Below are 27,135 nucleotides of genomic sequence, written 5' to 3'. Positions count from 1 at the left end.
ATCAGATCAAAGTTAATTTGCTTCAGTTACAAGATATCTTACTTAAACTGATCACCAATTATGCTTCTAAAACAATAAAAGGTAAAAGGAATACTTTAGGTCAGGGGTGCCCAATCCTGGTCCTGGAGGGCCGATGTCCCTCCTGGCTTTTGTTGCAACTGTGCTCTAAATTACTTAATTGGACCAATCAAGCCCTTATTAGAAGCTTAATTGGTCCCATTAATCAATTTAGTGTACAGTTTGAACAAAAACCAGGAGGGCATCGGCTTTCCAGGACCAGGATTGGGCCCCCTGCTTTAGGTAATGGATTATACTTAATGTTTAAGTAATTGATGTATGTTACAATACATACAATTAAAATCTCTGGAAGATTTACTGTACATACGAGAATTAATATCCAGTTCTGTTGCACTGCTGGAAGGTTGAGGCTGTAGCATCTGGTTGGGTACTGCAGAAGCAGCTTCAGCTCCCTTTGGTCGATCAGGAGCAATCTGGTGGTTTAATAAAGACAAATTAAATGTTACAATACGAGAAAGGTATCTAGAAACAAGAAAGTCAAACACACAGACTACTCTATTGTCAAGTCTTATTGCTTTCAAAGAAGTAGCATACATTTGATTTTTTTTAAACAACTCTATTGCAGTAGATTAACTTTCTGGATGAAACTGAAATCGTAATGTGATATTACAGGAAGATTCAGAAATGCAGATATGCAAGATAAATTACATGAAGCTCAGTTTTAATAAGATTTTTTTTTAAAAAGATGTATTTATTAGTAGATCATGTTTAATTTCAAATATATTGCTACCATTGAACATACCTCACAGAGACTTTCAGAAAACGTCAGATCTTCTGAAATAATAAATTAAAACAATTAAGTCTGGACAAAAGAAATGCATATATATATTAGACACACACACACTATATTCAATGTAGTACAAAGTGTCTTACCAAATTGGACGTCTTCACAATCCACAACCTATAAATGAAATGTTCGTAAAAGAAAATATCCATGATTATGAGAATAAAGATGTAAATTTCATGTTTCTGGTAAATTACTAAAAGATCAATATCCACTTCTGGCACTATTCAGGAATGGAATAATTGTTGTCTTGATACAATGATTAAAATGTGTGTTTTGAAGAAATGCAATACTTGCCTCTTCCACATAGTTTGTTTTGCGGTTCCTTTTTTGTTCTGCAATATACCAGTAAATAAATCTGTCACACCACATTCAACTAATACATAAAAGTACATTATTTAGTGGGGGGGGGGGCGGGGGGTTTGTTTATTTGTTTTTTTTACCTGCAATTGAGTGTTCCAAACCGCTAACTTCTTCCTAGAATAAAGAATAAAAATTATATTGGACCAAAATATTAAATGTATCCTAATGTGATTATGCTCACCACATCATAATGTATTCACAAAGGTAGATAGTAATGTCAATGCTTGAAGATAATTTTCGAATAAATGCATAAATGTTACGATGACAGCTTTGTAGTGCTGACGATGGACTATTCTGTAGTCCTGTCAGGTCTTGTATCAGGGATGCACAACTCCAGTCCTGGAGAGCCACAGTGTTTTTAGATTTGCATTCCAACTGAACGCTACTACCTAATTCATCTTATCATTGGCTTGACAAACTGAAAACTTTTTCCCGATTCATAAATTATTGGTTTAAACAAACTTATAAAATCTACTCTGGGACCAAGACTGGACACCCATGTCCCATAAACAACAGTACCAAAATATCTTTACTGTCTTCCCTACCATTTCTTTAGTCTCATAGCTCTCCCTGCTCTGGTCACTGTCAGCCTCTTCAGAAATAACAATTGACGACATATGAATGTATAGGTGTGGATTTGGTTTGTATATCGAAGATAGGCACATATGTAATATGCAAATTGGACAAACTACTGAGACCACATGCACATTTTAGTATAATGAATTTAGAAGAATTAACAAGCGCAATTACTTATTTTCTGTTAATTATAAAGTTTAGGTACCTATGGGTCTGTGTCCAATGTAGAAGGTTTTTTTCCAGACATCCTTAATCTCACTAAGGCTTGCATGTTCCTTTTCAAAATCCTCTATAGGCCACCGAGTACCATCCGCATGGCAAAGAGTGAATGTTCCTTCTTTCATTTGTGGATTATTCCACAAGGCTTCTTTACCATTAGAATGATGCCGTTGTACCCATCAGTCTCTTGCATCAGAAGTCTGGGAGGCTCTTCTTCCATGATGACCTTGATGTACTTTCCCCCCGGTTTTTTGTTCGTTCTTTCCACTCCATAGGTCTAACCCTAACCTTTAGTACTTTTCTTTCTTCCTTTTTTAAAGGATATTGTTTCTGTTTTATTGGTAGACTTTTGCTGTGTAGTGCCTTTTTCATTTCTGCAAAGACACTTGCTGCATCTGTAAAATATTTGTGATTTAGAGGGGGAATACATTGTAAATGTAATAGTTTAACACCTGACCAGACATTTAAAAACAAAATTTGAAGTATCTGCATTTGGTTTTGTAATTTAAATATTTTGAACTACAAGTATTTGCGTTTGTATTTAATGTTTTTAAAATAATTTGCCATGTGTATTTATCAAGTTTAGACATGTTAATCACACCTCTATCAATTGCTATTTATTCAACTCAATCAAATTCACCTGTTCGTGATCTTCTCAACCTCTGAATTCGCAATTACATGCATTACATCCCAAGTCTGCACTTTGATGGATAGGTTTTTTTTTTTTTTTTTTTTTTTTTTTAATTATGTAGAACTCCAAGCTGTATATAAATATCACCTATTCAGTTTCCCCAAAATTGTGACTCCATATTGTGCCCTCGTACATTCATTATTATTAATGTATCTTCAGATTAACTTTGAAGGAAACCGTATCATAATTGTGAGTTATAAAGAATAAAAAGGTGTCCAGTCTCTGAGCCACCTCATGCGTTTCCCATACAACATCAGGTCATAATAAAAGGATGACTGGATGACTGGGAGAATTGGTCGCAATACATATAGTCGTCACTACGAACAATGAAAATGTTTTAAATTCATGCAAAAAGCTGTTCAGAAAATATTTATTTTTGGCATCCGTACAAAAGATGAGTATTAAAAAAAGAGTCTGGAGAAAGATGCTAAAGAGACACTGCCTAGGTAATGCTTTCTATTTTTTTTTGTTTTTTAGGTTTCTATTAGGAAGATAGGTTTGTGTGGCGGAGTGTCCCGCCCCTATTTATTATTATTTGTATTTTTGTTTGCGGCGCGGGTAAAAGCGCTGCGTCTTATATTATTATTTAAAAACCCCGTGAGGATGCATGGCTGATCAGCTACTGATTATTTAAATAGCTGACAGTCATGCATCCTTACCAAACGCGTGCAGACTCTGGCCGGGGGATAATAAGATAATTACCAACTAGTTAAATCCCTCGGCCAGAGTATATAAACCTGCAGCTCTCTGCATTTGGTGTTGGGGTGTTGGAGTAGAGAGTACGGGGAGCGGGGAGCGGGGAGCGGAGAGAGGAGAGAAGGAATAACGAATAACATTTAAAAACAATTGCTAATACGTGCTGGATTATCCAGCACGGCACTTACTTGTTTGTTTATTTATTCGTTTGGCCCTCGTGCCCTTTTGTTTGTATTTTGTTTAAATCTGTTGTTTGTTTATTATTAAATACGCCGAGTGCTTTTGCACTCGGTTTCACCCGCCCATCCACTGTTTTGGAGTCAGTTACTTCCTGGTCCGTGACGTCATCCACCACACCACTGCGAGCCAGACTGTCACATATGGTGTCCTGTGTGGGACAAAACAAACGTCTCCAATAGCCGGACCAGGAAAGAAAAGCTCGTTTTTTTGTTCGTTTTTTTTTCAAAGTGTTTTTGTGTGTTTTTTGGGGGAAAAAAAAAAAAAAAAAAAAAAATATGGGAAGAAGCGGACGGAGGAAGCAGCAGCTACAGCAGCGTGGGGCCGGTCGCAGGTCCCACTGTAGCTCAACCATGCTGGACGTCTGCCCCACCTGCTTGAAAGGTGAGGAGTGGTGCTTCGCTGTTGGGGAGGTGGGTCACATAGCACCCGACCAACCCCCTCCATGGCAGGAGAAAGAGGAGCCAGAGCGTCCAGTGAGGGAGGACCTGCATCCTCCAAAGAGGACGAATGCACTCTCCTCTGAGGGAGTCTGGGACTGGCTGGTGGAGCCGGGGAGGGATTATGAGGAAGCCCTCCCTGCAGTGATCAACCTCCTGTGGGCAAGAGATGGGGAGCGCTGGGAGGCCTGGGAACAGCAACACCACCCAGCATCCCTCCCAGACATCGCAGCCATGGTGCTCAACTACCTGGCTGCGGATATGGGAGAGACCCTGCTGCTGCCATCTCCAGCACCAAAGGGAGAGGAGCCATCGCTACCGTCTCCACCAGCAGAGGGAGAGGAGCCATCGCTACCGTCTCCAGCATCAGAGGGAGAGGAGCCATCGCTACCGTCTCCAGCATCAGAGGGAGAGGAGCCATCGCTACCGTCTCCAGCATCAGAGGGAGAGGAGCCATCGCTACCGTCTCCAGCATCAGAGGGAGAGGAGCCATCGCTACCGTCTCCACCAGCAGAGGGAGAATGCCTGCTGGTTTTGTCTCCAGCATCAGAGGGAGAGGAGCCATCGCTACCGTCTCCAGCATCAGAGGGAGAGGAGCCATCGCTACCGTCTCCAGCATCAGAGGGAGAGGAGCCATCGCTACCGTCTCCACCAGCAGAGGGAGAATGCCTGCTGGTTTCGCCTCCACAGCCTGAGGAGGAGGAGCCCGAACGTCCTACGCCCGAGTGGGAGGAGCCCGAACGTCCTACGCCCGAGTGGGAGGAGCCCGAACGTCCTACGCCCGAGTGGGAGGAGCCCGAACGTCCTACGCCCGAGTGGGGGGAGCCCGAACGTCCTACGCCCGAGTGGGGGGAGCCCGAACGTCCTACGCCCGAGGGGGGGGAGCCCGAACGTCCTACGCCCAAGAGGGGGGAGTCGGTGCGTCCACAGCCCAAGAGGGAGGAGTCGGTGCGTCCACAGCCCAAGAGGGAGGAGTCGGTGCGTCCACAGCCCAAAGAGGGGGGAGTCGGTGCGTCCATAGCCCAAGAGGTGGAAGTCTGCGCTTCCACAGCCTTAGGACCCAAGCTGCAGTCCCAAGAGCCAGAAGGGGAGGAGTTACAGGCTCAACCCCCTGAATTTTTCTGGGGGGGAGAAGGGCAGGATGCTGGTGTTCCCCAGCAGCCTCTATTTATGCTGCTGAAGGGAGCACGGCACACACCAGCCCAGCCGCCACAGCAGAGGGAGCCAGCACCGCCACAGCCTCCCTCTGAGTGGCCAGCATCCGCCCCATCGCCTCTGCCTCCACCACCACCAGGAGCAGAGCAGCAGGAGCTGCCTCTGTCTCCACCACCACCAGGGGCAGAGCAGCAGGAGCTGCTTCTGTCTCCACCATCACCAGGAGCAGAGCAGCAAGAGCTGCCTCTGCCTCCGCCACCTCCACCAGCAGAGGGTGAATGCCTGCTGGTTCCACATCCACCGTCGTGGGAGGACTGCTTGCCCCTCCCACCTCCACCAGCAGAGGGTGAATGCCTGCTGGTTCCGCCTCCACCGTCGTGGGAGGACTGCTTGCCCCTCCCACCTCCACCAGCAGAGGGTGAATGCCTGCTGGTTCTGCCTCAACCGTCGTGGGAGGACTGCTTGCCCCTCCCACCTCCACCAGCAGAGGGTGAATACCTGCTGGTTCCGCCTCAGCCGCCGTGGGAGGACTGCTTGCCACTCCCAGCTCCACCAGCAGAGGGTAAATACCTGCTGGTTCCGCCTCAGCCGCCGTGGGAGGACTGCTTGCCACTCCCAGCTCCACCAGCAGAGGGTAAATACCTGCTGGTTCCGTCTCAGCCGCTGTGGGAGGACTGCTTTCCCCTCCCACCATTGCCATTGCCTGGGGATGGCTGTTCTGCATCGCCTGGGGCTGCCTTTTGTTCTCTACAGGACACAGGGTACGAGGGAGAAGTGGAGCTCCCGCTGCCGCCTCCATGGCCAGGGGCTCCCCTCCCGAGTTCGCCTCCCGAGGGTCCACTGCGGCTGCCGTCGCCTTCCGAGGGTCCGCTGCTGCTGCCGTCGCCTTCCGAGGGTCCGCTGCTGCTGCCGTCGCCTTCCGAGGGTCCGCTGCTGCTGCCGTCGCCTTCCGAGGGTCCGCTGATGCTGCCGTCGCCTTCCGAGGGTCCGCTGCCGTCGCCTTCCGAGGGTCCGCTGCTGCTGCCGTCGCCTTCCGAGGGTCCGCTGCTGCTGCCGTCGCCTTCCGAGGGTCCGCTGCTGCTGCCGTCGCCTGGGGTCGCCAGGGATCCTGCTTTGCCTGGGGTCGCCAGGGATCCTGCTTCGCCGGGGGTCGTTGAGGGTCCGGCTTCACCTGGGGTCGCCAGGGATCCTGCTTCGCCTGGGGTCGCTACACGATGGCTGGAGCTCCATGAAAGGGAGCTGCCAGAAATGAAGAAAGGGGGGGAGGTCAGGAGACCAGCTCCCCCAGCCGCACTTTCGCGGCTGGAGATCATGTGGTCGGAGCCCCACGGAGAGGAACTGCCGGCCATGAAGAAGGGGGGAGAGGTCAGGAGACCAGCTCCGCCAGCCGCACTTTCGCGGCAGGATAGAGTGTGGCGGGAGCCCCGGAAGAGGGAGCTGCCGGCCACGAAGAATGGGGGGGTGCCAGAGATTCCACCATGGCCACCCCCCAGAAGTAACTTGCTTCCCCCTCTTCCGGGACTTTAAGACTGAGGGGGGAGTTGGCCGTTGGGGCCATGTGTGCTGCGCACAAGGGGGGGCATGTGTGGCGGAGTGTCCCGCCCCTATTTATTATTATTTGTATTTTTGTTTGCGGCGCGGGTAAAAGCGCCGCGTCTTATATTATTATTTAAAAACCCCGTGAGGATGCATGGCTGATCAGCTACTGATTATTTAAATAGCTGACAGTCATGCATCCTTACCAAACGCGTGCAGACTCTGGCCGGGGGATAATAAGATAATTACCAACTAGTTAAATCCCTCGGCCAGAGTATATAAACCTGCAGCTCTCTGCATTTGGTGTTGGGGTGTTGGAGTAGAGAGTACGGGGAGCGGAGAGAGGAGAGAAGGAATAACGAATAACATTTAAAAACAATTGCTAATACGTGCTGGATTATCCAGCACGGCACTTACTTGTTTGTTTATTTATTCGTTTGGCCCTCGTGCCCTTTTGTTTGTATTTTGTTTAAATCTGTTGTTTGTTTATTATTAAATACGCCGAGTGCTTTTGCACTCGGTTTCACCCGCCCATCCACTGTTTTGGAGTCAGTTACTTCCTGGTCCGTGACGTCATCCACCACACCACTGCGAGCCAGACTGTCACAGTTAGACACATTTTAATTAGGGACGATGGCAAATAAACACTATGTAGCTACCAGATCACTGCTTTCTATGTGTTTTATTGGGAAGATGGGTGTTTAATACATTTTCATTTGAGAAGATGGCAAATAAACTATAATAAAAATAAAACGAATTGCATTTTAATGTGGTAAAACAATTGGATTGTTTGCACTGCCATCTACAGTCCGGAGGATTAATTACATACAGTACAGCCAATCATCCCGACCTTCCTTTTAGTAAGAACTTGCACTGATAGGAACACAGCCCCCTTTAAGATATTACTTTTCAAGCTTTAACACAATTTATAAGAGGACTGAAATGACTCATAATTACCTTGGCATTTACTGACGACGTCTGACTGCGATGTCCTTTTCAACAGGGCTCTCACGCGTGTATCAAACCCATTGTCTGTCAGGATTCCTATATGTACAACAATCACAAATTAAATCAAATGTGCAGTTTACAATAATGTAATTATTGATGTAGGATTGTAATGGAAAACGTTGTTGTTAGCAAGGAGTGTGCAGAGCTGAAAAACCAAGTCGACAGTCGTCTTAAGTTAGCTACCACAAAATGCTCGTGCTATGAATTTAATTAAAAAATAGAGTTAGCTTTTGCAACAGAACTGCAGACAATACTAATAACTTAAAATGAGTGCAACATTAAATATCTAGAAATGCTAAATACAGTTTATACTACCTTCTTTTAATTCGTTCTTCAGCTGATCATACTGATCATTGTAGTCCGCCATATTCCACTGGGAAAAAAAAGATATGTAATTACTAATTCGCTGAAAACGTAACGTGGAAGCCAATGGAAGCCCATTTCCGGCACAAATAAAAAAAGAAATACATTTTAAAATTACATTATAAGTTCGACATACTATCTCATTATTTTGAATTAGTATCACATTATTTTGATTTACTATCTCCTTATTTTGACTTCACTATCTCATAAGCATACATAATTAAGATTATTAGAAAAATTAAATAAAACACAAACATGTATTCAAATATGCCAACTTAGAAAATCCTAGATGGCTGCGAGAAAAAAATAGTACATTTTATTTAAAATATATATATATTTTTGTACAGTTAAATCTATTTTTGTATTCAAAGGCTTGCTTAATTTATAGCATGATTGGTCATTATTAGCAACGCATCTTAGATTTTAGTTGATTAAATTCATAAACCCACCCTAATATATACAATGTTAGAAATAAAACGTTTTCAAAGTTCAAACTACTCCTTTTACGATAAAATGTAATTATAATAATAAGATTATGAAGAAAGAGTTATTGGTGTATGTTTTCACTTAAAAGATACGGTTCTGGTTTTCCATCGTCTGATTTTCAACACTGCAAAACACCAGCAACCTATATTATAAAAGTAATTAAAAAATGTGAAGAAAATATACGTAGTTTCTTTAACGTATTTTCAAATTAACGTACAACACATTGAACTGCACTAACTCACGCTGTCCTATTAAGGTACGTTTGTGTACGTATATTAATATAGGCCTATTTAATTTGTGTATTTTTTATTTTTATTTTTTTTAAATTGTTCTAGTACTCACCGGTCTCTCGAGCAAGTAAAACTGCACTGCTAAACTTCTGTCCAGCTATTCCAGTAACCGTAAAAAGGGGGAGGGGATAGTATGGCTTGAAGTGGTCTGACGATTGACTCAAGGAGGTCTGACGATTGACTCGAGGAGGGGTGAGGTCTGATGTCTGACGATTGACTCGAGGAGGGGTGAGGATTGACATGAGGAGGGGTGAGGATTGACTTGAGGAGGGGTAAGGTCTGAGGATGTCCTAAAATGGACACCGTACACCTGGAAATATCAAGTGCTGCAGGCATTACATTTTACAATTGAAATGTGTGGAGGACAAAAGGAAATTTCAGAGGAATCACCCCCCAGCTCACCAAACATAAAAGTCATGAAAGCAGAACTGCAACCGCCTGCGGCCATACCACCTTGAATAAGCCTGATCTCGTCTGATCTCAGAAGCTAAGCAATGTTGGGCTTGGTTAGTACTTGGATGGGAGACCACCTGGGAATATCAAGTGCTCCAGGCTTTTCATTTTACAATTGAATTGTGTGGAGGACAAAAGTAAATTTTGGAGGAATTAACCCCTGCTCACCGAACATAAAAGTCATGAAAGCAGAACTGCAATTGCCTGCAGCCACACCACCTTGATTAAACCTGATCTCATCTGATTTCAGAAGCTAAGCAATGTTGGGCTTGGTTAGTACTTGGATGGGAGACCACCTGGGAATATCAAGTGCTGCAGGCATTACATTTTTGTAATTACATTTTACAATTGAAATGTGTGGAGGACAAAAGGAAATTTTGGAGGAATCACCCCCAGCTCACCAAACATAAAAGTCATGAAAGCAGAACTGCAATCGCCTGCAGCCACACCACTTTGAATAAGCCTGATCTCATCTGATTTCAGAAGCTAAGCAATGTTGGGCTTGGTTAGTACTTGGATGGGAGACCACCTGGGAATATCAAGTGCTGCAGGCATTACATTTTACAATTGAAATGTGTGGAGGACAAAAGGAAATTTTGGAGGAATCACCCCCAGCTCACTAAACATAAAAGTCATGAAAGCAGAAATGCAATCGCCTGCGGCCACACCACCTTGAATAAGCCTGATCTCCGATGCTAAGCACTGTTGGGCTTGGTTAGTACTTGGATGGGAAACCACCTGGGAATATCAAGTGCTGCAGGCATTACATTTTACAATTGAAATGTGTGGACAAAAGGAAATTTTGGAGGAATCACCCCCAGCTCACGAAACATAAAGGTCATGAAAGCAGAAATGCAATCGCCTGCGGCCACACCACCTTGAATAAGTCTGATCTCAGAAGCTAAGCAATGTTGGGCTTGGTTAGTACTTGGATGGGAGACCACCTGGGAATATCAAGTGCTGCAGGCATTACATTTTTGTAATTACATTTTACAATTGAAATGTGTGGAGGACAAAAGGAAATTTTGGAGGAATCACCCCCAGCTCACTAAACATAAAAGTCATGAAAGCAGAAATGCAATCGCCTGCGGCCACACCACCTTGAATAAGCCTGATCTCGTCTGATCTCAGAAGCTAAGCAATGTTGGGCTTGGTTAGTACTTGGATGGGAGACCACCTGGGAATATCAAGTGCTGCAGGCATTACATTTTACAATTGAAATGTGTGGAGGACAAAAGGAAATTTTGGAGGAATCACCCCCAGCTCACTAAACATAAAAGTCATGAAAGCAGAAATGCAATCGCCTGCGGCCACACCACATTGAATAAGCCTGATCTCGTCTGATCTCAGAAGCTAAGCAATATTGGGCTTGGTTAGTACTTGGATGGGAGACCACCTGGGAATATCAAGTGCTGCAGGCATTACATTTTTGTAATTACATTTTACAATTGAAATGTGTGGAGGCCAAAAGGAAATTTTGGAGGAATCACCCCCAGCTCACTAAACATAAAAGTCATGAAAGCAGAAATGCAATCGCCTGCGGTCACACCACTTTGAATAAGCCTGATCTCGTCTGATCTCAGAAGCTAAGCAATGTTGGGCTTGGTTAGTACTTGGATGGGAGACCACCTGGGAATATCAAGTGCTGCAGGCATTACATTTTACAATTGAAATGTGTGGAGGACAAAAGGAAATTTTGGAGGAATCAAACACAGCTCACTTAACATAAATGTCATGAAAGCAGAAATGCAATCGCCTGCGGCCACACCACCTTGAATAAGCCTGATCTCGTCTTATCTCAGAAGCTAAACAATGTTGGGCTTGGTTAGTACTTGGATGGGAGACCACCAGGGAATATCAAGTGCTGCAGGCATTACATTTTTGTAATTACATTTTACAATTGAAATGTGTGGAGGACAAAAGGAATTTTGGAGGAATTTTGGAGGAATCACCCCCAGCTCACTAAACATAAAAGTCATGAAAGCAGAAATGCAGTTGTCTGCGGCCACACCACCTTGAATAAGCCTGATCTCGTCTGATCTCAGAAGCTAAGCAATGTTGGGCTTGGTTAGTACTTGGATGGGAGACCACCTGGGAATATCAAGTGCTGCAGGCATTACATTTTACAATTCAAATGTGTGGAGGACAAAAGGAAATTTTGGAGGAATAACCCCCAGCTCACTAAACATAAAAGTCATGAAAGCAGAAATGCAATCGCCTGCGGCCACACCACCTTGAATAAGCCTGATCTCGTCTGATCTCAGAAGCTAAGCAATGTTGGGCTTGGTTAGTACTTGGATGGGAGACCACCTGGGAATATCAAGTGCTGCAGGCATTACATTTTACAATTGAAATGTGTGGAGGACAAAAGGAAATTTTGGAGGAATCCCCCCCAGCTCACTAAACATAAAAGTCATGAAAGCAGAAATGCAATCGCCTGCGGCCACGCCACCTTGAATAAGCCTGATCTCGCCTGATCTCGTCTGATCTCAGAAGCAAAGCAATGTTGGGCTTGGTTAGTACTTGGATGGGAGACCACCTGGGAATATCAAGTGCTGCAGGCATTACATTTTTGTAATTACATTTTACAATTGAAATGTGTGGAGGACAAAAGGAAATTTTGGAGGAATCACCCCCAGCTCACTAAACATAAAAGTCATGAAAGCAGAACTGCAATCGCCTGCGGCCACACCACCTTGATTAAGCCTTATCTCGTCTGATCTCAGAAGCTAAGCAATGTTGGGCTTGGTTAGTACTTGGATGGGAGACCACCTGGGAATATCAAGTGCTGCAGGCATTACATTTTACAATTCAAATGTGTGGAGGACAAAAGGAAATTTTGGAGGAATCACCCCCAGCTCACTAAACATAAAAGTCATGAAAGCAGAAATGCAATCGCCTGCGGCCACACCACCTTGAATAAGCCTGATCTCGTCTGATCTCAGAAGCTAAGCAATGTTGGGCTTGGTTAGTACTTGGATGGGAGACCACCTGGGAATATCAAGTGCTGCAGGCATTACATTTTACAATTGAAATGTGTGGAGGACAAAAGGAAATTTTGGAGGAATCACCCCCAGCTCTCTAAACATAAAAGTCATGAAAGCAGAAATGCAATCGCCTGCGGACACGCCACCTTGAATAAGCCTGATCTCGCCTGATCTCGTCTGATCTCAGAAGCAAAGCAATGTTGTGCTTGGTTAGTACTTGGATGGGAGACCACCTGGGAATATCAAGTGCTGCAGGCATTACATTTTTGTAATTACATTTTACAATTGAAATGTGTGGAGGACAAAAGGAAATTTTGGAGGAATCACCCCCAGCTCACTAAACATAAAAGTCATGAAAGCAGAACTGCAATCGCCTGCGGCCACACCACCTTGATTAAGCCTGATCTCGTCTGATCTCAGAAGCTAAGCAATGTTGGGCTTGGTTAGTACTTGGATGGGAAACCACCTGGGAATATCAAGTGCTGCAGGCATTACATTTTACAATTCAAATGTGTGGAGGACAAAAGGAAATTTTGGAGGAATCACCCCCAGCTCACTAAACATAAAAGTCATGAAAGCAGAAATGCAATCGCCTGCGGCCACACCACCTTGAATAAGCCTGATCTCGTCTGATCTCAGAAGCAAAGCAATGTTGGGCTTGGTTAGTACTTGGATGGGAGACCACCTGGGAATATCAAGTGCTGCAGGCATTACATTTTACAATTGAAATGTGTGGAGGACAAAAGGAAATTTTGGAGGAATCACCCCCAGCTCACTAAACATAAAAGTCATGAAAGCAGAAATGCAATCGCCTGCGGCCACACCACCTTGAATAAGCCTGATCTCGTCTGCTCTCAGAAGCTAAGCAATGTTGGGCTTGGTTAGTACTTGGATGGGAGACCACCTGGGAATATCAAGTGCTGCAGGCATTACATTTTACAATTGAAATGTGGAGGACAAAAGGAAATTTTGGAGGAATCACCCCCAGCTCACTAAACATAAAAGTCATGAAAGCAGAAATGCAATCGCCTGCGGCCACATCACCTTGAATAAGCCTGATCTCGCCTCATCTCGTCTGATCTCAGAAGCTAAGCAATGTTGGGCTTGGTTAGTACTTGGATGGGAGACCACCTGGGAATATCAAGTGCTACCGGCATTACATTTTTGTAATTACATTTTACAATTGAAATGTGTGGAGGACAAAAGGAAATTTTGGAGGAATCACCCCCAGCTCACTAAACATAAAAGTCATGAAAGCAGAACTGCAATCGCCTAATTACATTTTTGTAATTACATTTTACAATTGAAATGTGTGGAGGACAAAATTAAATTTTGGAGGAATCACCCCCAGCTCACTAAACATAAAAGTCATGAAAGCAGAAATGCAATCGCCTGCGGCCACACCACCTTGAATAAGTCTGATCTCAGAAGCTAAGCAATGTTAGGCTTGGTTAGTACTTGGCTGGGAGACCACCTGGGAATATCAAGTGCTGTAAGCATTACATTTTTGTAATTACATTTTACAATTGAAATGTGTGGAGGACAAAAGGAAATTTTGGAGGAATCACCCCCAGCTCACTAAACATAAAAGTCATGAAAGCAGAAATGCAATCGCCTGCGGCCACACCACCTTGAATAAGCTTGATCTCGTCTGATCTCAAAAGCTAAGCAATGTTGGGCTTGGTTAGTACTTGGATGGGAGACCACCTGGGAATATCAAGTGCTGCAGGAATTACATTTTACAATTGAAATGTGTGGAGGACAAAAGGAAATTTTGGAGGAATCACCCCCAGCTCACTAAACATAAAAGTCATGAAAGCAGAAATGCAATCGCCTGCGGCCACACCACCTTGAATAAGCCTGATCTCGTCTGATCTCTGAAGCTAAGCAATGTTGGGCTTGGTTAGTACTTGGATGGGAGACCACCTGGGAATATTAAGTGTTGCAGGCATTATATTTTTGTAATTACATTTTACAATTGAAATGTGTGGAGGACAAAAGGAAATTTTGGAGGAATCACCCCCAGCTCACTAAACATAAAAGTCATAAACACAGAACAGCAATCGCCTGCGGCCACACCACCTTGAATAAGCCTGATCTCTTCTGATCTCAGAAGCTACTCAACGTTGGGCTTGGTTAGTACTTGGATGGGAGACTGCCTGGGAATATCAAGTGTTGCAGGCCTTACATTTTTGTAATTACATTTTACCATTGAAATGTGTGAACAGGGGACAAAAAAAGGAAATCTCGGCGGAATCACCCCCAGCTTACCTAACATAAGTGTCATAAACACAGAACAGCAACCGCCTGTGGCCACACCACCTTGAATAAGCCTGGTGGATTGTGGGATTGGTCATGTGATCTGAGGTGAAACCTACACTGTGCTAGTGGAGGAATCTCTGTTTGGGGATTTTATTTGTAGCTTTTTCTACTTTAATTTTCATCTTTTTTCTTAGAAATGGAGGCTGCTGATTACCAAGCACTATCGACAGATATTGCAAGGGAGCCGGGGGTCCGGTTGGAATCTGCATCAACAAGTAAGTAGGGGGTAGAGCAGTTACAAGCTTCTGGGGACTGTTCAACAGAAGGGCTGAGCATAACTTGCCTTTTAGGGTAAACTATGCTAACTGTGGCTGAGGGAATTGGAAACAACAAAAGAGAGAAGGAGGACTGGGTTGAGACAGGGGGGAAAAAATGTTTAGAAGAGCGAAGGTGAAAGTGAAACCTAACCTTGATAAGATAACATTGTCACGAATACTGAGGGTTCACATTTCTTACATATTCTTTTTGTTTGCTCAACACAGACTCTTATCTCAGGGGAGACGTTAGGAGGACAGAGATATTGTTACTCCTAGTGGGGTATTGTTCATGCACTGGACCCGTAATATATCCAATTGACTAATTTAGTACTCAAGAAATTCACAGACTTATGTATTTAAAGTTTTTTTTACGAATCAGAGTATGATCAGTACTCATTTGGTTTATTAACGGTTAAATATTGGATTTAGTAGCTACAGGCTACTTCATATCCCCAGCTGACAGATGTTCTGGGCAGTCCAGTGTCTTAACAGATATTTACGTTAACACTTTAATACATTTATATGTATTTGCAAGGGCTGCGGGCAGGCCAAGAACACATCACCCAAAGCACCCAATGGTATCTTTCAGCACATTCAACAGAATACTCTCTTAATTCTAGAACATATTGTGAATCCTTTATAGCAATGCATGCGATACATGTGAGATAAAATAATAATTGATTAATGCTTACCCTTAAATATAAATCGTAAAAGAATATAACTGTCTTCACCAGGCAAATGAAACTGAGTTCAATCAGCTCAACTGTGTAGGTCTGCACATAATGGACCACATTACCCTGTCAGGTATGAGTGTGGTACTCCATTGTAATTACTTAGGAGTTTTATAGGTTTTTCGTCTCTTTGGGATACATGGGACGCCTCAATTAAATCCAATCATTAATCTGTTGAGACAGCTCTTATCCCTTTTACAAATGATAGTTTTCAAAAGATCCGGACCAACTTTTCAGAATTAATTGGAGTCATGTACCAATAAATTCAAGACTTCATATTTGTCCAACTCCAAACCTATGATCTCATTCCTTGTTTTTCCTCCGAACCCCTCCTTTATCTGAAAAGTCAACTGAACCAAGGTTCCCCTGATCCTGTTTTATGTTAGCCTTTAGGCGTAATTCGGGGGATGCCGTAGAGGGCGCTCTCCCGCTTTGCGCTCCTTTTTTCTTCTTTCCTATTTCCTTTTCTTTAGCCTGTCTTACCTTCCCTCCGTGGCATCCTGCCCGGTAGCGTCCGCGATCTCTTCTGGGTGGAAGCTGATCCCAGTTCAGCCTCATTTAGTATTTCCAGCCAATCGCACAATGCAGTGATCGCCACGTCAATTATTAGGGCATGGCCAGCACTGCTCCACGTACGTGTTATTGGCTGCCCCTCCTGTCTATCTCGCTCTCTTTTTCTACTTTAACCCAGCACTATTTCCGCTTCCTTGTCTGTGTTTGTTTTTTGTTGTTCGTTTCTTTCACTGCAAGCCGTTTCTGTGTCTGCGCTCGCAAGATAGTATCAGCTATTTTCCTACCTGCTCAGTCTGCGCCGTTCAAAACGCACCGTCATTCTCAACTTGGTCTGCGTTTTCATCAGAAAGACTGTTTCAATGTCACCGCTGCACTGCAACTGTTTTACACCGGCGCCTCACAGACCATGGTTACCACGGCAACGCCTCAGCGAGTGACTACTGGGAGTGGTAAGTTGCTACGGCGACCTGGCAGCTTTAACAGGCAATGAGAGCCTGTGCCACACGACTGCAATTTTCTGGCTCCTGCTGCAGCGCTTTTGCAACATGAGAGCTTCAACTCGCCGAATTGTGACATCTAAATACTGCAGGCTCCTCTTCTAGACCTACATTAACTTACTTATATCATCACTAACTGTTCTAAAGCAAATGCTTAATACATAGACTAGGATTGTAATCGCAATAACCAAATATATGCTACCCTGCTTCACTGAAGCCAATAGTTTCAATTCCAATCAAAACCTCTAGATGGCAGCATAACACCACAAGCTCTACATAATTTAAGATGATTTGCTATCGCTGCGAATCTGGCACTCTCCAAACTCCAATTCCTGCAGTTCGTTGTCTTTGAGGGATTCTCAGTACCCTCCTGCCTCAACCTCTTTTTCTACATATATTAACTTGAATTTTTTTCAAATCCAAACTCCTCCCCTTGAGAACCTTGTCATGAAGCCATGCTTATCAGCTTTCTGAGATGTTAAGAATCCACTGTCACATTAATTTACAGCTTCCCTGCATCAGGCCATTCCTGCAACCTTCTTGTTCCTGGATTTGCACTTCCTTATTTGCCCCCAACTTCATCAAGGCACTTAATATAACTTTCAAAGTCCATTTCATTCAATTTGAGCTACCAGTCACATTCGGAAACTATGTGCTACGATTATCAACATTTCAGTCAAGCGTCCTCGTATCCCGCAATGGACAATACACTCTTAGACTGCTCCTGATCAAATCAATAGGTTTTGTAGCAGCCTCCGAGCAACGCATTCCTATCCTCTCAGGTTCTGCAGCGGCCTCAGATCTATGCATTCTTCATTTCTGCCCAAAGGCAGCCCCATCGCCGACATCATCTAAAAACGCCTTAACTCTCAAATACCAATTTTCACCGCATTCAGCAGCTCTCTGCTCTCTACAGCAGGCCACTGCAGACTACTGACAGCATTCCATCGTTTACTCCCTCAGATCTCTGCCCGTTCAGCAGATCTTGCCTCTACTGTTAATATCTCCTCATTACAGCAAATCTCGGCTCCCTCTTCAGATCTGCTTCTATTGCAGCATACAAAAGTGGCTTTAGTTTACTGTTCAAATCTGCAACTGCTCTCCTCCAGAGCTTCCAACACTCCAGCTTTCCTCCAATACCTGGATCTAAGATATATATATACACGGAGAGCTTGACTTCCTCAGCAATTTAGTCATATGTCCGCTCATCCTCTCAGATACTACAAGCTTTAATATATGGTACGAGACTGGAAATCTGTTTGATTTATGAATTAAGGAGTTCCACTATTTGGAGAATGATTGGAGTTGTGAAACCCAAATCTCTGATTTATGAGTTCACCTTTTCCATTCCAAACAGACAAGAAGGTAGCAAACCGCTGATCAATCCCGTATTAACTAACACAGGATGGTTGGCATCTCAGCTCTCTGCCTTCGTTTTAAAAACATCTCAGCAGTCGATTTCATATATTTGTTCAGGTCCAGCTGCCACCTCAGCCCTCATCAAACTCTGCAACACCAACATCTGCCGTTCAACTAAATACAACACTCTCCAACCTTCTGCAATCTGCTCATCACTACATGGCCACACTCTTAGTCCCAGCGACCAAATCTTCATTTACCTCTGGATGGAAAACATTTACAACTTTCTGCACTCAAAATACATCCCATTCTGATTTAATGAGCAACGGATTCTAGCCTCCATCGCCCATGCAAGGGATTCTCTTCACTTAGCCCCCTCTACCGTTAAAGCCTACATCTCCGGAATTTAGTATTTCTGCCACCTCATCTCCGTCCCTTCTTCAACACTCCTATCCATCCCATCAGTTTGCTTGACACTCAGAGAGATCCTCAAGAGCCCCCTCCCTGCTGCTTCCTCCTGGCTCCCTATATCAATAGACATCCTTCACTCTTTAATATCTACCCTCAGAAAAAGCTGCTCTGTCTATGCAATGACCTTACCTTGGAAGTACTATGTCTAACTGCTCTTGTGAAGCACTTCCTCTGCAGGATTCCTGAAGGAACAGAGTGCACCCTGTGAACTTACCATGACAACACCTGTGATTTACCGGTTTAAAAAAAAAAAAAAAAAGCAAGAGTACCAAGACATCAAGGGGAATACAATGGATAGACTCTGAGCGTTAAGCCATTTCAACCATGAGGTCTTGTGAACCATTCCACGCACCCAGATACTGGACTTTGGCCAGCTGTAGTAATTTTACTACAGAACACTACACCTTGCAGTTAAAATAAAAATAAATAAATAAAAAAAAAAAAAAAATCAGGACTTCATCAGGACTTCAAAACAGACAGTTACATCAAGATCCAGAAGTTCTGCAACCTGGTCCAAGGAGCAGACCCCAACCCTCGTCTCGTACTACCTTTCAGCAAAACAATATTCAACTGAATAACTCTCTCTCCGGCCTCCTTCAATCACCACGTGGATTCATGGAGAACGCTCTCGCCCCATCTACCCGTTCCTCCTACTCGACCGCCTGGTCTTCATTTACTCACTTTTGCGAGTAAAAAATAAATAATTAAAAAAAAAAAAAAACAACGGATCTCATACCTCTTTCAACCTACAGCTCCTCCTCGCCTTCATCACTCACCTCAGGCTGTCTCTACGTTTAGCCCCCTCCTCTATTTAGATGCTACCTAGCGGGCATTCAGTATCAATTTCGCCTCCAATCTTTCTCCTCTCGTCCGTTCTAGAGATAGCGGATCTCTAGAGAGAACGCTCAGAGGTATGGAGAAAAGCCTGCTCCCCTCCTCTCCATCAAGTTAATCAATCTCTACTGACCTTCTCCTTTGTCTCATCACTGCTCTCCCGCAAGGATGCTTCAACCTATTCAACGACATCGTCATGGAAACCCTGTGCCTGACCGTCGCCTTTGGATTTCTCCGCTGTGCAGAATTCTCAACTCCATCAATTTCCAGCTTCCCAGCTCTAGGCCTCAAGTGCTCAGATCTCTCTCAAATCCCCGGAAACCACTTTATCCTCTTCATCAGATCTTCAAAAACGGTCCAATTAAGCCGAGGATTCAGTATCTTCTGTCAGATCCCCTCTTCGACAGCTCCAGATCTATACTTACGAGTCACTGGTTCTCATCCCGTTTATGCACACTCTCGTCACGGATCGGACTTTCTTCTACTATTTTTCCCCCATTCATTCTGGATCGGAGCAGCTGCCTCCGCGGCCAGCGCAGGTATCAACACTTTGATTAAGTCTATGGGGCGCTGGATCTCTTCAGCTGTGAACTTTATATTAGATCATCCTCTGCAGACATCGCCACAGCTCACCAAGCACTTGTTAGCTTGCCCGGAGTGGGGGGCGCCCTCTCCGCCAGGCCCACCAGAGGTTTCCTCCCTGCAGGGGGGTTTTTCCTCTCCACAGTGCGGACGGCTTATAGGCATAGGTTGTCTACTAACATCTCTTGTCTTTTCTCTTTTCTTCTAGCTTTTGTTTATGTGTGCGGCTCTGCGATCTCTTTTCTATCCCACGGTGTGGTTCTTGTGAGTCTCACTCCCCCGGCTGTCCGGGTCGGCCTCTCGTCTCAACCACTGCCGCCCGGCTGTTCCTCGCCGGCCTGAGGGGACCCCCGGCCACATCCTATTCTTCTGCTGCTTATGCGCTAAGCCTTCCAGGCCTCAACCTTGCTGTCCCATCTCCTCTCTTCTATTTCAGGTCCAGGACCATTTCAGTCCCCTTATGCAGTAGGCCGTGCCTCCACCTGCCGAGCGGGCCCCGACCGAGGGGGGGGGGGTTTCTCTGTTTTCGTCTCTCCTAAACGGACCCGAGACACTTTTTCCTAAGCTCTCCACGCCGCCCAGCTGCCAGCTTAGCTGCCTGAGGATGCTGCACTGAGTTGCGAAGGATCTGTCCTTTTGTCCTGTTCGTCCCCTTCCTGTCTCTTGCTCCACTAAACGCCCAGCAGCCAGAGGATGCTGCCTGACCCGTCGGGAGCGAGAGTCAGTTTGTTGTATGTTATATGTCTAAACTTTGCTCTCTCTCTCACTTTTAGGTCACCCAGCAGTCGGAGGATGCTGCCTGACCTGGCGGAAAGTGTTTATATCTAATCCTTTGCTCTTCTCATGTCTCCCTCTCTACGTCGCCCAGCAGCCAGAGGATGCTGCCTGACCCGACGAGAAGGGAAAACTCTTCGTCCCCCCTATCTCGTCCTGCTATCAGTATCTAACCTCAATGTTACTAAGCACCATTCCCAAACTCCAGCCCTCAATCTCGCCATCCCTCAAACTCGTCTCACTCTTAAACTCTCAAATGTCTCACCCCTCTCAAGCCTCCTAAGCAACCGGAGAAATCCTCTCATCTGGTCTCATTCTTAATATCTCACTCCCAATTTCGCCTCCTCTCAAGCCCTCGTAGGCAACCAGTGAATTGTGATTTAGAGGGGGAATACATTGTAAATGTAATAGTTTAACACCTGACCAGACATTTAAAAACAAAATTTGAAGTATCTGCATTTGGTTTTGTAATTTAAATATTTTGAACTACAAGTATTTGCGTTTGTATTTAATGTTTTTAAAATAATTTGCCATGTGTATTTATCAAGTTTAGACATGTAAATCACACCTCTATCAATTGCTATTTATTCAACTCAATCAAATTCACCTGTTCATGATCTTCTCAACCTCTGAATTCGCAATTACATGCATTACATCCCAAGTCTGCACTTTGATGGATAGGTTTTTTTTTTTTTTTTTTTTTTTTTTAAATTATGTAGAACTCCAAGCTGTATATAAATATCACCTATTCAGTTTCCCCAAAATTGTGACTCCATATTGTGCCCTTGTACATTCATTATTATGAATGTATCTTCAGATTAACTTTGAAGGAAACTGTATCATAATTGTGAGTTATAAAGAATAAAAAGGTGTCCAGTCTCTGAGCCACCTCATGCGTTTCCCATACAACATCAGGTCATAATAAAAGGATGACTGGATGACTGGGAGAATTGGTCGCAATACATATAGTCGTCACTACGAACAATGAAAATGTTTTAAATTCATGCAAAAAGCTGTTCGGAAAATATTTATTTTTGGCATCCGTACAAAAGATGAGTATTAAAAAAAAGAGTCTGGAGAAAGATGCTAAAGAGACACTGCCTAGGTAATGCTTTCTATTTTTTTTGGTTTTTTAGGTTTCTATTAGGAAGATAGGTCAGACACATTTTAATTAGGGACGATGGCAAATAAACACTATGTAGCTACCAGATCACTGCTTTCTATGTGTTTTATTGGGGAGATGGGTGTTTAATACATTTTTATTTGGGAAGATGGCAAATAAACAATAATAAAAATAAAACGAATTGCATTTTTAGTTTTATTTTTATTATAGTTTATTTGAAATCTTCCCAAATAAAAATGTATTAAACACCCATCTTCCCAATAAAAACACATAGAAAGCAGTGATCTGGTAGCTACATAGGGTTTATTTGTCAACTTAATATATTTAACATTATTAAATGTGGTAAAACAATTGTCGTTGGATTGTTTGCACTGCCATCTACAGTCCGGAGGATTAATTACATACAGTACAGCCAATCATCCCGACCTTCCTTTTAGTAAGAACTTGCACTGATAGGAACACAGCCCCCTTTAAGATATTACTTTTCAAGCTTTAACACAATTTATAAGAGGTCTGAAATGACTCATAATTACCTTGGCATTTACTGACGACGTCTGACTGCGATGTCCTTTTCAACAGGGCTCTCACGCGTGTATCAAACCCATTGTCTGTCAGTATTCCTATATGTACAACAATCACAAATTAAATCAAATGTGCAGTTTACAATAATGTAATTATTGATGTAGGAGTGTAATGGAAAACGTTGTTGTTAGCAAGGAGTGTGCAGAGCTGAAAAACCAAGTCGACAGTCGTCTTAAGTTAGCTACCACAAAATGCTCGTGCTATGAATTTAATTAAAAAATAGAGTTAGCTTTTGCAACAGAACTGCAGACAATACTAATAACTTAAAATGAGTGCAACATTAAATATCTAGAAATGCTAAATACAGTTTATACTACCTTCTTTTAATTCGTTCTTCAGCTGATCATACTGATCATTGTAGTCTGCCATATTCCACTGGGAAAAAAAAGATATGTAATTACTAATTCGCTAAAAACGTAACGTGGAAGCCAATGGAAGCCCATTTCCGGCACAAATAAAAAAAGAAATACATTTTAAAATTACATTATAAGTTCGACATACTATCTCATTATTTTGAATTAGTATCACATTATTTTGATTTACTATCTCCTTATTTTGACTTCACTATCTCATAAGCATACATAATTAAGATTATTAGAAAAATTAAATAAAACACAAACATGTATTCATATATGCCAACTGAGAAAATCCTAGATGGCTGCGAGAAAAAAAATAGTACATTTTATTTAAAATATATATATATTTTTGTACAGTTAAATCTATTTTTGTATTCAAAGGCTTGCTTAATTTATAGCAAGATTGGTCATTATTAGCAACGCATCTTAGATTTTAGTTGATTAAATTCATAAACCCACCCTAATATATACAATGTTAGAAATAAAACGTTTTCAAAGTTCAAACTACTCTTTTTACGATAAAATGTAATTATAATAATAAGATTATGAAGAAAGAGTTATTGGTGTATGTTTTCACTTAAAAAATACGGTTCTGGTTTTCCATCGTCTGATTTTCAACACTGCAAAACACCAGCAACCTATATTATAAAAGTAATTAAAAAATGTGAAATAAATATACGTAGTTTCTTTAACGTATTTTCAAATTAACGTACAACACATTGAACTGCACTAACTCACGCTGTCCTATTAAGGTACGTTTGTGTACGTATATTAATATGGGCCTATTTAATTTGTGTATTTTTCATTTTTATTTTTTTTAAATTGTTCTAGTACTCACCGGTCTCTAGAGCAAGTAAAACTGCACTGCTAAACTTCTGTCCAGCTATTCCAGTAACCGTAAAAAGGGGGAGGGGATAGTATGGCTTGAAGTGGTCTGACGATTGACTTGAGGAGGGGTGACGATTGACTCGAGGAGGGGTGACGATTGACTCGAGGAGGGGTGACGATTGACTCGAGGAGGGTTGACGATTGACTCGAGGAGGGGTGACGATTGACTCGAGGAGGTCTGACGATTGACTCGAGGAGGGGTGATGATTGACTCGAGGCGGTCTGACGATTGACTCGAGGAGGGGTGACGATTGACTCGAGGAGGGGTGACGATTGACTCGAGGAGGTCTGACGATTGACTCGAGGAGGGGTGAGGTCTGATGTCTGACGATTGACTTGAGGAGGGGTGAGGATTGACTTGAGGAGGGGTAAGGTCTGAGGATGTCCTAAAATGGACACCATACACCTGGAAATATCAAGTGCTGCAGGCATTACATTTTTAAATTACATTTTACAATTGAAATGTGTGGAGGAGAAAAGGAAATTTTGGAGGAATCACCCCCAGCTCACCAAACATAAAAGTCATGAAAGCAGAACTGCAACCGCCTGCGGCCACACCACCTTGAATAAGCCTGATCTCGTCTGATCTCAGAAGCTAAGCAATGTTGGGCTTGGTTAGTATTTGGATGGGAGACCACCTGGGAATATCAGGACGAGATCAGGCTTATTCAAGGTGGTGTGGCCGCAGGCGATTGCATTTTTGCTTCCATGACTTTTATGTTTAGTGAGCTGGGGGTGATTCCTCCAAAATTTCCTTTTGTCCTCCACACATTTCAATTGTAAAATGTAATGCCTGCAGCACTTGATATTCCCAGGTGGTCTCCCATCCAAGTACTAACCAAGCCCAACATTGCTTAGCTTCTGAGATCAGACGAGATCAGGCGAGATCAGGCTTATTCAAGGTGGTGTGGCCGCAGGCGATTGCATTTCTGCTTTCATGACTTTTATGTTTAGTGAGCTGGGGGTGATAACTCCAAAATTTCCTTTTGTCCTCCACACATTTCAATTGTAAAATGTAATGCCTGCAGCACTTGATATTCCCAGGTGGTCTCCCATCCAAGTACTAACCAAGCCCAACATTGCTTAGCTTCTGAGATCAGGCTTATTTTTTTTTTATTTTTATTATTATTATTTATTTATTTATTTATTTATTATTCTAACATTGTACAATATTTACAACTTGAAAACAAGGCTGATGTGTTTTCCTAAGAAAAAATATTGTTATAGAGAATTTTTTCATCAAAATGCTCCATTTGTTTATGTTCTACACAGTAATGAAATATATATGAAATATTTTTCTTCACGTAAAAAATATACAATTTTACAATATCTACTTTCATATTATGAAACTCCGCCATGTTTCTTCTCTTTAAAACTGTATACCTTGCATAACTCAAAAATAAGTTCACCGCTAGAGTGTTAACATTATCTATTTTATCAGTCAATCCAAACAAAAACATTTCCTCCCATGACAATGTATTGAGTACATTCTGCTCTGCAAATTTAAAGAACCCCTCTATTAAACCCCTCAAGTATTCCCTCAGCCCCTGCAGTTCAGTGCATTTTACAAATAGATGCAATAATCCTTCCTCTCTACTTTGACACACTGAACACAAGGCATTGTCACTTTTGTGCATTTTAAAAAGGAGCCACTTTGTAAAGATGCAGTTGTGCCTCAGTTTAAAATCATTTTCTTCACATTCGGGAGATTTATAAGTCTGTCTTACATTATTCCAAATTGTACAGATTTTAAAGTTTGGAAATATTTTTTTGCCAGAATTGCTCCGACGTTGGCTTTTTAAAAACCACACTCATTAACACTAAATAGAACAATTTGGTCGTACATTCAATAATGTTAAAGTATTTATTTTTCCTTTTTAGAAGAAACACAGGCAAAGAAACTCCACGTGACAGTTTGCTGTTATGTTCTTGATTAATAACCCTCACCCAACTCTCAGGGACGGCACTTTGTATTTTACTGTACTCCTTTATTATTATACTAATGGGAATATCTTCGTTCTTTTCTTTTACCAAGTCAACTATTGCCAAACTGGGTAAAAAGCCTTCTTTAAAAACGTACATAATGTCTTTAATTTTACTAACACCTGCTTCTATAAAACTCTTTTTATAAAGATTCACACCTTGTACTTTTAACAGTGGGTTCAAAAAAAGAGGCTGCTCCAATATTTGTTCTCTGGTCTCTGGGCTAAAAGTGACATGTTGCAAGAACTCAGACCAAGCCACTAGAACTTCTTTATAAATCCAGGGAACATCCTTTACCATTGAAGGTTTAAGACACATTAATAGAATTTCTTCCCCCATTCCCAAACCCCCACAATTTGATAAGAAATGTTTCAGAAAGTGCTTCCATACACTGTTATTCGTAGGGTCTAAAAACTTTTTAACCACTTTAATTCGAAAGCTCTTTCGTTTTAGCTCAATATCTGCCAGCATTAGCCCTCCTTTACTGATTTTCCCAATGACTGTATTATAGCTGATCTTAGCAGGTTTCCCAGCCCGCAGAAACCTAACCATCATGTTTTTAATCTCTTTCTCAGCCCACTGGGGGATCTCCTTAACACTCAGTAAATACCATATCCTGGAAAGAAACAGACTATTAATGACCAAGACTTTACCCTTCAGAGTCAACTCCCTGCCACTCCACAAATTCAAGATGGCCCTCATTTTGATTATCTTTTCCTGCCAGTTCTTTTCAGCCACTGACCTCTCTTCTAATCCAATATATACCCCCAAGATCTGAAGGCTTTCCTCTGCAATTCTGAAAGGTATATCTAAAAGTGTATTGCTTTTCCTTACAGGGAGAATTTCTGATTTATCAATATTGATTTTTGCCCCTGAAGCAGAACAGTAAGATGTGAACACTTCCATTATTTTTGGGATGCTGTCTGAACTCGACACTGTGAGTGTGGTGTCATCTGCATGCTGATATATAATTGATTTTTCATTACAACCAGGAATTGGGACTCCAATTATGTCTTTATTCCCTTGTATTGCCAGGCTCAGGGGTTCTGCAATTACTGAATACAGCAAAGCAGAGAGAGGATATCCCTGTCTCACTGACCTCTCCACTGGGAAGAACTCAGTCAGATTGCCATTACATTTTACCCTACTAAAAATATTGGTATACAAAATCTTAACCCATGAGGTAAAACTATTCCCAAAACCAAATCTCTGCAGCACCTCTAATAAGTAATCATGTTCCACCCTATCAAAGGCTTTTTCCTGATCTACTTTTAAAATATAGCCTTCTTTTTGCTCCATTTTCAAGTAACTAACTACATCCCTTACCGAACATATTGTATCCGCTATATCCCTTCCTGGCACACAATAAGTTTGGGAGGAGGATATTATCTTAGGCAATACCGCTTTCAAACGATTTGTGAAAATCCTTGTTAGTGCCTTATAATCACAATTCAACAGACTTATGGGCCGATAGTTTTTTAATAAGGCTTTATCTCCTTGT

At 42.7% G+C, this 27,135-nt stretch overlaps 1 long non-coding RNA gene, 13 other non-coding genes and 11 pseudogenes across 14 annotated transcripts; 23 read left to right on the top strand and 2 right to left on the bottom strand.

Annotated features, from left to right (window-relative positions):
* Positions 1-1,115: 1,115 nt before the first annotated feature.
* Positions 1,116-2,246, bottom strand: LOC117416305 (uncharacterized). Its single transcript, XR_004546539.3, has 3 exons — positions 2,007-2,246; positions 1,306-1,339; positions 1,116-1,197 (listed from the first exon to the last, which is right to left on the bottom strand). It is a non-coding gene; the product is annotated as an uncharacterized LOC117416305 (long non-coding RNA).
* A 7,112-nt stretch (positions 2,247-9,358) lies between these two features.
* Positions 9,359-9,477, top strand: LOC131710777 (5S ribosomal RNA). The gene has a single exon (XR_009312659.1). It is a non-coding gene; the product is annotated as a 5S ribosomal RNA (ribosomal RNA).
* Positions 9,478-9,577: 100 nt separating this feature from the next.
* On the top strand, positions 9,578-9,696 carry LOC131710538 (5S ribosomal RNA). The gene has a single exon (XR_009312412.1). It is a non-coding gene; the product is annotated as a 5S ribosomal RNA (ribosomal RNA).
* A 114-nt stretch (positions 9,697-9,810) lies between these two features.
* Positions 9,811-9,929, top strand: LOC131709931 (5S ribosomal RNA). The gene has a single exon (XR_009311795.1). It is a non-coding gene; the product is annotated as a 5S ribosomal RNA (ribosomal RNA).
* Positions 9,930-10,029: 100 nt separating this feature from the next.
* Positions 10,030-10,138, top strand: LOC131716542 (5S ribosomal RNA; annotated as a pseudogene).
* A 97-nt stretch (positions 10,139-10,235) lies between these two features.
* LOC131715787 (5S ribosomal RNA) lies at positions 10,236-10,344 on the top strand (annotated as a pseudogene).
* A 114-nt stretch (positions 10,345-10,458) lies between these two features.
* Positions 10,459-10,577, top strand: LOC131718138 (5S ribosomal RNA). The gene has a single exon (XR_009317034.1). It is a non-coding gene; the product is annotated as a 5S ribosomal RNA (ribosomal RNA).
* Positions 10,578-10,677: 100 nt separating this feature from the next.
* Positions 10,678-10,796, top strand: LOC131720734 (5S ribosomal RNA). The gene has a single exon (XR_009319631.1). It is a non-coding gene; the product is annotated as a 5S ribosomal RNA (ribosomal RNA).
* A 114-nt stretch (positions 10,797-10,910) lies between these two features.
* LOC131718726 (5S ribosomal RNA) lies at positions 10,911-11,029 on the top strand. The gene has a single exon (XR_009317622.1). It is a non-coding gene; the product is annotated as a 5S ribosomal RNA (ribosomal RNA).
* A 100-nt stretch (positions 11,030-11,129) lies between these two features.
* On the top strand, positions 11,130-11,248 carry LOC131714018 (5S ribosomal RNA; annotated as a pseudogene).
* A 124-nt stretch (positions 11,249-11,372) lies between these two features.
* LOC131710077 (5S ribosomal RNA) lies at positions 11,373-11,491 on the top strand. Its single transcript, XR_009311947.1, has one exon. It is a non-coding gene; the product is annotated as a 5S ribosomal RNA (ribosomal RNA).
* A 100-nt stretch (positions 11,492-11,591) lies between these two features.
* LOC131718136 (5S ribosomal RNA) lies at positions 11,592-11,710 on the top strand. Its single transcript, XR_009317032.1, has one exon. It is a non-coding gene; the product is annotated as a 5S ribosomal RNA (ribosomal RNA).
* A 100-nt stretch (positions 11,711-11,810) lies between these two features.
* Positions 11,811-11,939, top strand: LOC131714169 (5S ribosomal RNA; annotated as a pseudogene).
* Positions 11,940-12,053: 114 nt separating this feature from the next.
* On the top strand, positions 12,054-12,172 carry LOC131713407 (5S ribosomal RNA; annotated as a pseudogene).
* A 100-nt stretch (positions 12,173-12,272) lies between these two features.
* On the top strand, positions 12,273-12,391 carry LOC131718135 (5S ribosomal RNA). The gene has a single exon (XR_009317031.1). It is a non-coding gene; the product is annotated as a 5S ribosomal RNA (ribosomal RNA).
* Positions 12,392-12,491: 100 nt separating this feature from the next.
* On the top strand, positions 12,492-12,620 carry LOC131716293 (5S ribosomal RNA; annotated as a pseudogene).
* Positions 12,621-12,734: 114 nt separating this feature from the next.
* Positions 12,735-12,853, top strand: LOC131711238 (5S ribosomal RNA). The gene has a single exon (XR_009313121.1). It is a non-coding gene; the product is annotated as a 5S ribosomal RNA (ribosomal RNA).
* Positions 12,854-12,953: 100 nt separating this feature from the next.
* On the top strand, positions 12,954-13,072 carry LOC131710622 (5S ribosomal RNA). The gene has a single exon (XR_009312505.1). It is a non-coding gene; the product is annotated as a 5S ribosomal RNA (ribosomal RNA).
* A 100-nt stretch (positions 13,073-13,172) lies between these two features.
* LOC131711476 (5S ribosomal RNA) lies at positions 13,173-13,291 on the top strand. The gene has a single exon (XR_009313362.1). It is a non-coding gene; the product is annotated as a 5S ribosomal RNA (ribosomal RNA).
* A 98-nt stretch (positions 13,292-13,389) lies between these two features.
* On the top strand, positions 13,390-13,518 carry LOC131716106 (5S ribosomal RNA; annotated as a pseudogene).
* Positions 13,519-13,975: 457 nt separating this feature from the next.
* Positions 13,976-14,094, top strand: LOC131712316 (5S ribosomal RNA). The gene has a single exon (XR_009314211.1). It is a non-coding gene; the product is annotated as a 5S ribosomal RNA (ribosomal RNA).
* A 100-nt stretch (positions 14,095-14,194) lies between these two features.
* On the top strand, positions 14,195-14,313 carry LOC131713498 (5S ribosomal RNA; annotated as a pseudogene).
* A 114-nt stretch (positions 14,314-14,427) lies between these two features.
* On the top strand, positions 14,428-14,546 carry LOC131714314 (5S ribosomal RNA; annotated as a pseudogene).
* Positions 14,547-24,195: 9,649 nt separating this feature from the next.
* Positions 24,196-24,316, top strand: LOC117967508 (5S ribosomal RNA; annotated as a pseudogene).
* Positions 24,317-24,441: 125 nt separating this feature from the next.
* Positions 24,442-24,570, bottom strand: LOC117967446 (5S ribosomal RNA; annotated as a pseudogene).
* Between the last annotated feature and the right edge of the window lie 2,565 nt (positions 24,571-27,135).

This window comes from Acipenser ruthenus, chromosome 44 (genome assembly GCF_902713425.1).
Source record: "Acipenser ruthenus chromosome 44, fAciRut3.2 maternal haplotype, whole genome shotgun sequence".
Classification (NCBI taxonomy): Eukaryota; Metazoa; Chordata; class Actinopteri; order Acipenseriformes; family Acipenseridae; genus Acipenser; species Acipenser ruthenus.
This window is presented reverse-complemented; position numbering and strand designations above follow the sequence as displayed.